At 35.0% G+C, this 12,669-nt stretch overlaps 1 long non-coding RNA gene across 8 annotated transcripts in view; it reads right to left on the reverse strand.

Moving 5' to 3' along the window:
* Positions 1–12,669, reverse strand: part of LOC123554334 (uncharacterized) — a 39,132-nt gene that overhangs the window by 19,040 nt on the left and 7,423 nt on the right. For 3 of the 8 annotated variants that reach the window (XR_008367200.1, XR_008367199.1, XR_008367203.1), the window contains 7 exons: positions 11,019–12,503; positions 3,328–3,426; positions 3,105–3,231; positions 2,743–2,885; positions 2,221–2,382; positions 1,832–1,919; positions 1,016–1,169 (listed from right to left, as the gene is read on the reverse strand). This is a non-coding gene — a long non-coding RNA (uncharacterized LOC123554334). Of the gene's footprint in view, positions 1–1,015; positions 1,170–1,831; positions 1,941–2,220; positions 2,383–2,742; positions 2,886–3,104; positions 3,232–3,327; positions 3,427–11,018; positions 12,504–12,669 lie in introns of all 8 variants that reach the window. The other 5 variants (XR_006687000.2, XR_008367201.1, XR_008367205.1 and 2 more) reach the window with 5 other exon arrangements.

A 12,669-nucleotide genomic window follows, 5' to 3' on the forward strand; every position in this document is an offset into this window, starting at 1 on the left:
AAGTTTGACCGTAGTCATATCACATAGATAAACTGTATGCAGCTTACCTTCATTTCAGAGTAATGAGATTCAGTCATTATATAGCATATATATAATAAAACAGATTTCAACTGAGTTCAATATTTGCATACCACACTAAAAAAAAATATTCATATATAATAAATCAGTTAAATAATTTATAACAAATATATCAAAGCAGACAAGTACTCATTTTAATATGCAATCTGAATAAGTCACAAAAGCAAGAAACCTTTTCATATATAGACGACAATCGTAACAAGGAAAATCTTTTAAAAAGCACTTCTCTACATAAAAGACTCTTATCACACCCTTATTCATGTGATACGCAGACCGTATTCAGCTCTTTCTTTAATTTGATATATGTTGGTATTTGAACAGGTTTTTATCATATTTATTAAACTTACTTATCATTTTGAGATATATCAATATTCTTGCTAAATATACTGAGCCAAAATTAGCTTTAAAACTGTGAACAGCGTCGTTTAGGATAAACGCTTTGTCTACATTTCACTCAGTGTAGCACAATCAACAGAGTGAAAGAAATTGACACTCTCGTCCAATCAGGCAGAGCGTTGCATAAATCTTCCATTTTGATAAATTATCTATAATGCGTTATTACCCGAGGCCGCAGGTATATTGGAATACAACAAGTACATGGGGACTGGGTGATTTCAAGTGACTTTTTGAAATACATATTTCATTGATCTACTTATAAATCATGTAGAATTGAGTAATATTTCCTACATTAAAGCGTAATGGTGTAATAAAACGAAAAAAACAAGAACGTTATTCATCCATAAGTTACTTTTAAGGCTGAGTGGTCACACATATATACATCCATAACAATTTCTGGTTTGTATAACTTCTGGCCGCAGGAAATCTTTCGACTTGTCAAGTAGTTTGATTTGCAAACTGAAGTCACATGGCATAGGTAACGAAAACGAATTTAGACGGCATCGCCGAAAAAACGTTATGAAGTATCATTTCTCTTTACCTGAATGAATTCGTCGCCTACCTCGCGGATTCTGATCTGTGCACGAGGTGTGGAAGAGCTCTCTACCATCAGCAGAACAGGGCAAATACAGACGATATGTCCATGAAAGGCTGTATTCCACTAAAACCACTCTATCTTGACCATTCAAACAGTGCTGAAATATTTTTATTACATACTCAGTTACATACTCAGTTATAAACTCCGTTAAAAAACGTCAATATTTTCACATTTCACGTCGAATGTGTGGCATCATTTGTGATGGAATTTTTATGTATGTCGTCGCATTTGAAATGTCTTTAACGACGATAAGATTAATTTTGCTCATGTTAAAAACTAATTCATATCGTTTATATAACTATTATTACTTTTGATGCGTATGTAATATAGAGATTATTGGATTTGCATCGATAATATGCACTCGTTCTTTCGCGAAATAATTGCGCCCTAAAGTGTGCAATAATTCCGCTGCATACCTCATGCATATTTCTCGATACAAATCTAATAACCTATAAGTCCTACATTTATAAGTTTTATTGCACTATTAGAAATGACAGTATATGCCAATAATTATTTTTCAAGTCAGTTAATCTTGTGAAACAGTCGATCCGTGATTTGCAAAGTTATACACTCTTCAGTTTAAGGTTGGTATTTTTTTTTCATTTCCAAAACAAACGCATCATAAATGCATCACCTTTAGGGTCTGCAAGTTATACCAGCCAGTATCAGTGTACATAATGACGACAATATAAAAGTTAAATTATTTTATGAAAGTTTTACATTGGAAAGTATGACGACAAACAAATTCAAATATTTTACCAAAATTTTATACTGCAAAGTTATTCCAGGCATCGGGTCCCTTCTTCCGCCACTGGCTTCATCTGGTAGAAGCAGCAAGTGTCGTCTGCTAGATACAATTGGCAACTAACTGTCATGTTATAAATCCTCTTATTACAGATGGATATATAATCCTTAAGTTTAGTTACCAAAATTGTTATTTTGTAAAATTTAAATAACTACCAGCGAATACATAACTTGACAAATCTCTCAATATGCTCAGGAAAAAAGGGAAGTTATGTCACAGAACCAGATGTCAACAATAGCTTTTTGCTGTGCCTGTCACATTTAACATTGTTTCAGATAAGTCAGAAACCACAGACGTAATACAAGCGCGTAAATAGCAATTCTAAAGCGATTTAGTAGCCTACCTTGTCGAGAACAGTTGATTACTATGTTGACATAAGGGACCCAGAACACCTCTGATAAGCGACATCGATTGGTTACCAGTGCCCCTCTGGTTATCGGCATCTTTTTAGTACCAGCAAGGCAATTCCACGACAACCGTAGTTCCATCAACTAAATTTTTCTTCCTGTTAATACAATAAAATAAACAGCCACACTGTTTTTCAGAAACCAACACTTACAAAAAAGTCACATATGGAAAGATAGTTATATCCTCGTTTTCTTTTTACTGACAGAAAACAAAAGTTTGTTATAAAAGCTTTGATACGTTTTAAAGAAGAAAATGGGTTTCAAACTCACACACTAAAAATCATGAATTCGAACCACGTCTCCGGCTTATGTGTTGGCAAACGCTTGCCTGTTTAGACCGCAGCACAGCAATGAGCCCGACGTACAATTACACCAATCATGAAAACCTATTTGGTGTAATTAAACTGACTTACCGACCTCTATTCAAAGTGCAATATAAATTATAAGCAAGTCCTTACGTGTATGGTACAGGAAACTGCTTCTTGTCGGACAGTTCGGGTTCCTCGTCTGATAGCCTGAGTTTCTTATCGAATAGTTTTGAGTTTCTTGTCCGATACTTCGAGCTTTTCTTTCACCATAGCCATAAGTTGAATGCACATTCCTACGCTCCAGAATTACGAGAAAAATAGTTCTTTGCTTTCTAAAGGTTTAAAGTTATGCACTGCTTAACTGAATAATGGTAGTCATTATCTAACAATTAATGAGTTAAAAATAAAAAAATTAAAACCATGTACATCCATACGATAACCAGAAAATATAAACTGCAAAAAAAGCTATCAAACGAAATTATCTAATTGTACCTGTCAGAAAAATTACATACCTTAGAAAAAGGATCAAGTTGCAGCACCGACTTAACCACTGTGAAATCTACAACATGACATCCACGCACGTGCTTGTAGTCAATATCATGTACCAGAGCTGCACCATCCACTAAACCATTGCATTGTCTACAACATGATATATTCACACGTGCTTGTAAACATCAGACAAAAAGTTGATAAAATGCATACAAAAAAGGATAACATAAGTAGCAATATACATACCTGTTCATCATAAAGAGAAACGCACATTTTGCTTGGTCTGCATCTCCATGTCCTGTCCGTCTGCGTCTTTTTTTCTTCAAGTACACATACCCCAGCATTCTAGTAGAAAAAAAGAAATACAAAACAAAAAGCGTAAAATGCAGAAATAAAACAAAATTTCGCGCGTTCAACCCAGATCTCGTCTGCACCGCATGTCTGTCGTCTGCATATTTCATGGCATGTCCTTGCAGCTTTCATGCGTTCAACCCAGATCTCGCCTGCACCCAATATCTGTCGTCTGCAAATTTCATGACATGTCTTTGCAGCTATCTAAAACTGATGGGAAACGTAAAACAAATTAATCACAAAGCAGTTTTTGTGGGTATCAAGACGTTTCACCTCCTAGATGTTTCTCCCCTAGATTTTTCACCTCCTGGTTGTTTCACCCCTAGATGTTTCACCCCCTGATTATTTATAGTGATTAAATAGGTGTTAAATGATCTATTGTTATACTTGATTGATCGTTGATTAATGGTTGGTGTTGAGCAGTCTCAATCAAAGAAGCATAACAGCAGAACTTTAGCACATACTTAATCAACATATTCAGCAACTTTGATTATTATTTGGAAATAAAAAATGATGTTGATTAAGTTTTTAAGAATAATTCTGTAGACTAATAAAAAAAAGTTTTTGCAGTTTATAGATCTACTGAATTAAATATATTAATTTTTGTACATATATTTTTAATTCCTGAATAAATCAAAATAATTTTAGTATTTTCTTTTTTAGAAAAACTCACAAAAATACGAAAAAAAGTAAAATTATAATATTCCTTCTTGTAAATATGTAAATTATTCAATAAAATGAATTGCTTGAATGTTTATTTTAGGAAAAATGTGTAGATAACTTTGAGTCAAACTGAAAAAAAGAATCAGTAAAAATGTGTTATTTATTTCAATAAAATAAACTACGTAATTTAGAGACTTAGAAAATTTATTATACCTCTTGAATTACAAAATAATTTTGATTAAGTTTTTAATAAAAATTCTGTAGTATTTAAAAAAGTTGTTGCAGATTATAGTTAAATTTGCAAATAATTCAATAAATTAATTTGCTTGAATGTTTATTTTAGGCAAGATGTGTAAGTAACTTTGAGCCAAATTGAAAAAAAATCAGTGAAAAATTAATTAGTTATATCAATATATATATATCTTTATTGCCTCCATTTTCTGAAGATGTACATAGCAAAATACATGTGAAGCAAATAGCAAAATAATACACGTCAATTTACATGTGATAAACAAACAGAAAATATGCACAGTTACAAAATAAGAATGTACGATTGTAACAAAACACATAATAACAGGTACTGCCTATGACTTTAAACTCAGTTTCTTCGAAAACGAAAACGAAACTATGTTAATTGAGTCTTAATATTGTACATGAATTGGGTTGAAATCTCAGCCACCTAAATTACATTCATGAGACAGTCATACAAGTGCATGATATTATATAGTCCCTACTATTTGTGCACTTGTTTTAGAAGTTCAGCACATAGAATCAAGAATGTTGGGTACAGATCGACAGTTAACACTTCAGTTAAGTTTTCGTCAATTTTACCAAGCATATAGTCAATGAGTTCATGAGTTGAAATTCGACTTAACATTTGACTGAGGGTAATACTCAATGATCTGACATTGGTAAGGAACGTATTTAGCAGTCTTTCACCGTCAGTACAGGGACACTCAAACAATAAGTGCACTGTTTCATTTTTGCTCTTCCGGAAACAGCGGAAACAATCTTCCGGTTGGTCTGTTGGTAGCTTACAACAGATACAAGCAAGAAATTTCATCAAGGAGAGACTAGCTGGACGTAATTTAGCAACAGTCCAAATGCTTGACATACTAAGGTTCGGATGACAACGTTTGAAGTTGTCAAAGTCTTCGGACGAGTCCATTCTAGCACACCAAGACGACTGTTCGTATGCGTATACAGCTCGATAACACAATTTTTTCCAAGTGATCTTTGGTGGAAAAGTACCATCTGCTTTGAACTGGTTCAGATACGCTGTGAGATTGTATTTGCACAATAAACGCAATAACAATCCAAAAATACCTTATTTCAATGGATGTTAAAGATTAAATGGCAAGGTTTTGCTAGTTGGGTTGGGGAGTGGCTACTCAGGGAGGTGTGAATTCCTGTGAAATTCTATGTCAATTCATTTTTGAAATTCCTGTGAAATTAATGTGTCACTGATTGGCAGCTGACACTTGATACACATTCTACATTCCAGACAAAGTGTAACTAAAGACAGAAAGGGTCATTCTTGATTCATTATTGAATTAAACAAGGAAACACTTGTATTTTCATATATTTTATTATATTATACATTATTAAACTCTTTTCTTTAAAAAATATGCACATTTGAAAAAAACAACTTTATAATTTAATATAACATAAATATCTTAACAAGTATTACCACTTTACACATATAATCACAGTGAACTTAGTCCTTATGAAATCATCATTGACACATATTTAAGCACATTTGAAAACAAGAGGACCATGATGGTCCTGAATCGCTCACCTCTTCCCACATGACCCAGTTTTGAGTATGACGTCGTTTTTTCTATTATTTGACATAGTGACCTAGTTTTTGAGCTCATGTGACCCAGTTTTGAACCTGACCTAGATATTATCAAGATAAAAATTCTGACCAATTTTCATGAAGATCCATTGAAAAATATGGTCTCTAGAGAGGTCACAAGGTTTTTCTATTATTTGACCTATTGACCTAATTTTCGAAGGTACGTGACCCTCTTTTGAACTTTACCTAGATATCATCAAGGTGAACATTCTCACTAATTTTCATGAAGATCTCATGAAAAATATGGCCTCTAGAGAGGTCACAAGGTTTTTCTATTCCTATACCTACTGGCCTAGTTTTTGACCGCACGTGACCCAGTTTCGAACTTGACCTAGATATCATCAAGGTGAACATTCAGATCAATTTTCATGAAGAGCCATTGAAAAATATGGCCTCTAGAGAGGTCAAAAGATTTTAATAATTTTAGACCTACTGACCTAGTTTTTGACCGCAGTTGACCCAGTTTCAAATTCAACCTAGATATCATCAAGATGAACATTCAGACCAACTTTCATACAGATCCCATGAAAAGTATGGCCTCTAGAGAGGTCACAAGGTTTTTTTATTATTTAACCTACTGACCTAGTTTTTGAAGGCACATGACCCAGTTTCAAACTTGACCTAGATATCACCAAGGTGAACATTCTGACCAGATTTTATGGAGATCCATTCACAAGTATGGCCTCTAGAGAGGTCACAAGGTTTTTCTATTTTTAGACCTACTGACCTAGTTTTTGACCGCACATGATCCTGTTTCGAACTTGACCTAGATATCATCAAGATGAACATTCAGACCAATTTTCATACAGATCCCATGAAAAATATGGCCTTTAGAGAGGTCACAAGGTTTTTCTATTATTTGACCTACTGACCTAGTTTTTGACGGCACGTGACCCACTTTTGAACTTGACCTAGATATCATCAAGATGAACATTCAGACCAACTTTCATACAGATCCCATGAAAAATATGGCCTCTAAGAGAGGTCACAAGGTTTTTCAATTTATTTGACCTACTGACCTAGTTTTTGTTGGCACGTGACCCACTTTAGAACTTGACCTAGATATCATCAAGATGAACATTCTGACCAATTTTCATGAAGATCTCATGAAATATATGGCCTCTAGTGATGTCACAGGGTTTTTCTATTTTTAGACCTACTGACCTAGTTTTTGACCGCACGTGACCCAGTTTCGAACTTGACCTAGATATCATTAAGATGAACATTCAGACCAACTTTCATACAGATCCCATGAAAAATATGGCCTTTAGAGAGGTCACAAGGTTTTTCTATTATTTGACCTACTGACCTAGTTTTTGATAACACGTGACCCAGTTTCGAACTTGACCTAGATATCATCAAGGTGAACGTTCTGATCAATTTTCATGAAGATCTTATGAAATATATGGCCTCTAGAGAGGTCACAAGGTTTTTCTATTTTTAGACCTACTGACCTAGTTTTTGATGGCACATGACCCAGTTTCGAACTTGACCTAGATATCATCAAGGTGAACATTCTGACCAATTTTCATGAAGATCTTGTGAAATATATGGCCTCTAGAGAGGTCACAAGGTTTTTCTATTTTTAGACCTACTGACCTAGTTTTTGATGGCACGTGACCCAGTTTCGAACTTGACCTAGATATCATCAAGATAAACATTCTGACCAACTTTCATAAAGATCCCATGAAAAATGTGACCCGTAGAGTGGTCACAAGCAAAAGTTTACGGACGGATGCACGCACGCACGCACGGACGACTGACACCGCGCGATCACAAAAGCTCACCTTGTCACTTTGTGACAGGTGAGCTAAAAAAAGACTTATATTTAATATCACATAAACATTTTAACAAATATGACAACTTTCATCTACACACATAATCACTGACATGTAGTTTTTTTCATGTTCACTCTGCAGGACCATACACTCTGCTAATTCTTCTCAGCAAGGAGGTAGCGGATATCTGCTTTGCTGAGTAATCCTCCTAGTACTCAAATATCTCAGCTTCAGATCTTCTTGTTTCGCGCAAATAAACCGAAGGTCCCTGTCATCTACGGCTTTTTTGTAATCAGCAGGTGTGATACCTGTAACGAACAAAATGTGAAAATAACCAAAATATTTTTTTCATTCGTATGCACTATTAAAAAAAAAAATCAAATAACTTATTGTATACTAATCAAGAAACAAAAAAATGTGGTGATTAATATTTTATATGATAGGTTAGTATTTTTCCTAACTTCATGATCTATTGTGAAATATCTTGTTGAAAATAAACAACATGGTCTGCTCTGTATTTTTGTTGAATTTAACTTTTTTAATTTCTGGAAAAATTTGATAACAAAAGTTATTTAAAAACCAATAAAATGATAATTAATATAATTACCAGTGGTTCAACACTTAAAGCGCTGCCAATGTTCACAGATGTCACATGATACATCAAGATGCTGGGCATGCACAGGACTGTGACAGAAAGTACACGGCAGAGAACGAGCAGCATTATTTAATATTAATTCAAATATAAAGTTAAAAACTAAATATCCAGATTTATCTGATTATGACGTTACTTCAATGACGTTAACAGAAGTTATGGTTCAAATGAAACGTGTGTGTGTGTAATTCCGTTTATTTATCCTCGCCACCGGGTATTCCCATATGGGCGAGCATTCGTCTAACATCATTATGTTCATCTAAGGTTACGTCTAACATTATTAATTTCTAACGTTGTTATCTTCTAATGTTATGGTCGTCTAATGTTGTTATCTTCTCCAGTCATCTCACGGCAGCCTTGATGGTCCGACTTTTGATGACGTCATTATGTTGACTATGTTTATCTTCTAACTTAGTTGATGTACTCCGTCTTCTAGTTTCTAACGTTATTATATTGACTCCAGTTCCGTCTTCTAGCTTAAGTGGTGATGTACTACGCCTTCTGGTTACTAAATATAAATAAAACGTCTGGTCCATCCATCTGTAGCTGACCAATATGCTCGAATCCCCGATGTCCCGGCGTCGTACATGTCTTCATCCCGTCGTCAACATCCAGCTGAGGTTAAACACTTTCCAGTAAAAAAACCCTCAGGGATGGAAATCCGGTGTCGAGTCTGGAGGGTGTCATGGGACCCCGAGCCATCAGTTTTCAGCAGCGTGTCATAGCGTTGTTCATCTCCCCGAGAAACTGTCTTGCCCGAAGCGTTGACATCTAGAAGTCTTCATCCCATCGTTGACAAGTCCGGTTGGTGATACCAAAGGTGTTACTCCGGTGTCAATTCAGGGGAGTGTCCACAGTCTCAACACCCCGGTTCCCAGCGAGAGGTCCAACACCACGTCAGATGATCAGCTGCACATGGATTGATTGTTGTTCCCTTTCTAAGGCCACTACCGCCGATGTCAGTCATGTGTCGCTAACTAGGCCGTATGACAAATATACGTGACAATATACATGTTGACCTAGTTAGCGACATATGTTCCCTCTCCACGACGTGAACGTCTCGGCGGTCCAGGAGAAGGACAAATGAAACAATATAGTTACCATAATTTTAAGTGGAATAAGGGTAATTAATGTAATTAATTGCTTAAACTAAAAAAGACATTTGCAGTTTTCATATTTTCATTTGTTGGAATTACACATCAAACAACTTGCAGCAAACTAACCCTTTAATCATGATATGTGATAATTGGATTAAATTAGTCCTTTGAATATGCACACATGTAATTTAACATCCTTATTTGTAATAAGGTGTGATAAAGTGTTTATTCATACATGTTTACATCAATCAAATATATCTTTTTATGATTAAATTATGCCATTAATTATATTTATGTGTTGCTGATTTTAATTGTTGGTATTTTGAAAACACAAAATATTTAAGTTTATAATTTAACAGAATAGCTATTGACTCATTAAAAACAACAACAACAACAAAAAAGCTGCTGTATTGTCTACAAAGGCTTATTCACCATACATCAACTAACATTATTAATATTATATATCTCAATTGCATGTTTAAAGTCATTCTTTTAAAGATTAAACCTCTTTTTAGATAATTTAAACTGAAACTTTAACTTAAATCAATCATACTTTTCATATTCACAGGGGGGGGGGGGGCGGGTGAAACAACTAGGGTTTTGGGAGGTGAAACAACTAGGGGTGAAACATCCAGGGGGTGAAACGACTGGTATGCTTTTTGTGTACATGAATAAATCTATTTATAATGTACTGCTAGTGGCAAAAAGAAATTCACCTTGTAACGGAATGAACGATGAAGAACTAAATGCGACATACAATTCGCACCAAACGCCCATTTTAACAAAACAACACAAACATGATCGAATACAACCGAGAAGACCACATGGAAGACACCAACAACACAACAAACACCAAAACACCACTACAAACACCACAACAAACACCAAAACCACCACAAACACCATCAAATAGCCAAACAAGTCCCTGACAAAACAGCAAACACCGAACACCAAGAATTACGCAGCAAAACACATGCAAGGTAGACTGAGTGTTTGTTAATATTCACGTTTTGCCTGAATTCATTTACGGGTCCTAGCAAAGCTTAGACAATTTAAAGCTAAGCGTTTGTCACGTGATCGTTATCGGTTGCAGGATTTCTCTCACTGCTGTTTGTGGGTTTGGACGTCGTCATCCATTTATACCTTTGCCTAGATGTAGAAGTTAGTGCTCTAAAATCTGCTGTATGACTTTGTACATCTGAACGTTGCCCATCCAATATACCATTGCCTAGGTATTGATGTACGTTTCCATGGTAACCCTGTTAAAGTTGAATGTATAAATACAGAAAGGCATGTGTAAAAACAAAAACAAATGTATCAAATCGTCGCCACATAAAAGGAAATGTAGACATACATGTACTAACCATATATGCTCTAAAATCTGCTCATCTGAACGTCAGTCATTGTCTATATGTATTTTGTGGCGGTACGTTCCCATGGTGACCCTGTTGCGTGTATACATATAGAGAGGCATGTGTGAAAAGAGAAACAAATATACCAAAGTGTTGCCACATGTAAGAAAAAGTAAACATACACACCCTATATGCTCCAAAATCGTTGCAAAAACTTTGAACATCTAAACGTCGGTCATCCATACATACCATTGCCAAGATGTGGTGGTAAGTGTTCACAGTAACCCTGTTAAATGTATAGAAACAGGGAGGCATGTGTAAAAAGAGAAACAAATATATCAAATTTGTTGCCACAGAAAATAACAAGAGGGCCACGATGGCCCTGTATCGCTCACCTGAGTACCATTGATCAAAATGATATGATCACGTTTTGACATAAAGCACATACACATTAAATATCATCAGGATAAACATTTTCTTGTAACAGTCCCTTTTGACCTAGTCAGGCTCAAATGCTGCATTTTTATACTAACATGACTATTCCTTAGCCTGGAAGACAATTAAAGGGTAATAACTCTGAAGTTACAAAAGAAATCCGAAAAAAAAGAAATGCGAAATTGTGTGTGCACAACTACATTATAGTGCTCTAAAGTCTGTTTAAGTTTCATAGTTCAAGGCCAAATATATCAAAAGTTATGATGCAGAAATTGCCATATCTATAGTACCCTATAATATATAGTCAACTCTAGAACCTTCTAAGGGCCATAACTCTGGTGTTACTTGGGCAATCTGACTGAAACTTGATGGGCCCCATAACCCCAAAGTGGGGAACATGTACATAAGTTTGTTTGAAAAAATCTAAAATAAGGAATGATTTGTTTGTGTGTGTGGGGGGGGGGGAGTGATCAAGGTAAGGGGGTGACCATGTAATGTTCATGGAAAAGAATGAAAGAAATTTAATGAAATTCTGCCAAATGGTGATAAGTTTGTTATGTACAAATATGTGGATTTTTATACAATTAAAGGGCAATAACTCTTAATTTACAGAATAAATCAGAATGAAATTGTGTGTACACAACCACATTATGGTGATCTAAATTCTGTTTAAGTTTCATAGTTCTAGGTCAAATTTATCAAAAGTTAAGATGCAGAAATTGCCATATTTATAGTACCCTATATAGTTAACACTAGAAACTTTTAAGGGCCATAACTCTGGTGTTACTTAGGCAATCTGACTGAAACTTGGCTGGCCGCAAAAAATCATAGTGGTAAACATGTATATAAAGTTTTATATAAATAGTCCCAACCATTTCCTAGATATGGCTCCGGACGGACGGACGGAAGGACAACGCCAAAACTATATCCCTCCGACTTTCGTTGAGGGATAAAAAGTAAACATATATGTACACTCCCTGTATTTTCCAAAATATATAACATTTTACACCTGAACAGCTGCCATCCATTTATTTCATTGCCTAGACGTATGTTTCCGTGGCTACCCATTTTAGTATTTAGGAAAAAAACTGAAACTTATGTGTAAAAACAGAAACCTATATTAATTCTAGGGGTACCTTAGATATTCCAGACAAAGAAAATATGAAAACATACACACCATTTATACTCCAGATCTGACAATACCTTAGTCCATGATCTGTATGTACACACGGTCACCTAATGATGATAAACAAATGTGCAAATATTCAAAGCTGTAGCTCGTATAGTTTTAAGAAAAGGTGGACCTAAATAAAAGTTTTAACCAAGAAACTCAAATTTTTTGAAGTACAAAAAGGGCCATAATTCTGATAAAATGCATATCAGAGTTATGTTATGATTCTTG

This window comes from Mercenaria mercenaria, chromosome 15 (assembly GCF_021730395.1).
Source record: "Mercenaria mercenaria strain notata chromosome 15, MADL_Memer_1, whole genome shotgun sequence".
Classification (NCBI taxonomy): Eukaryota; Metazoa; Mollusca; class Bivalvia; order Venerida; family Veneridae; genus Mercenaria; species Mercenaria mercenaria.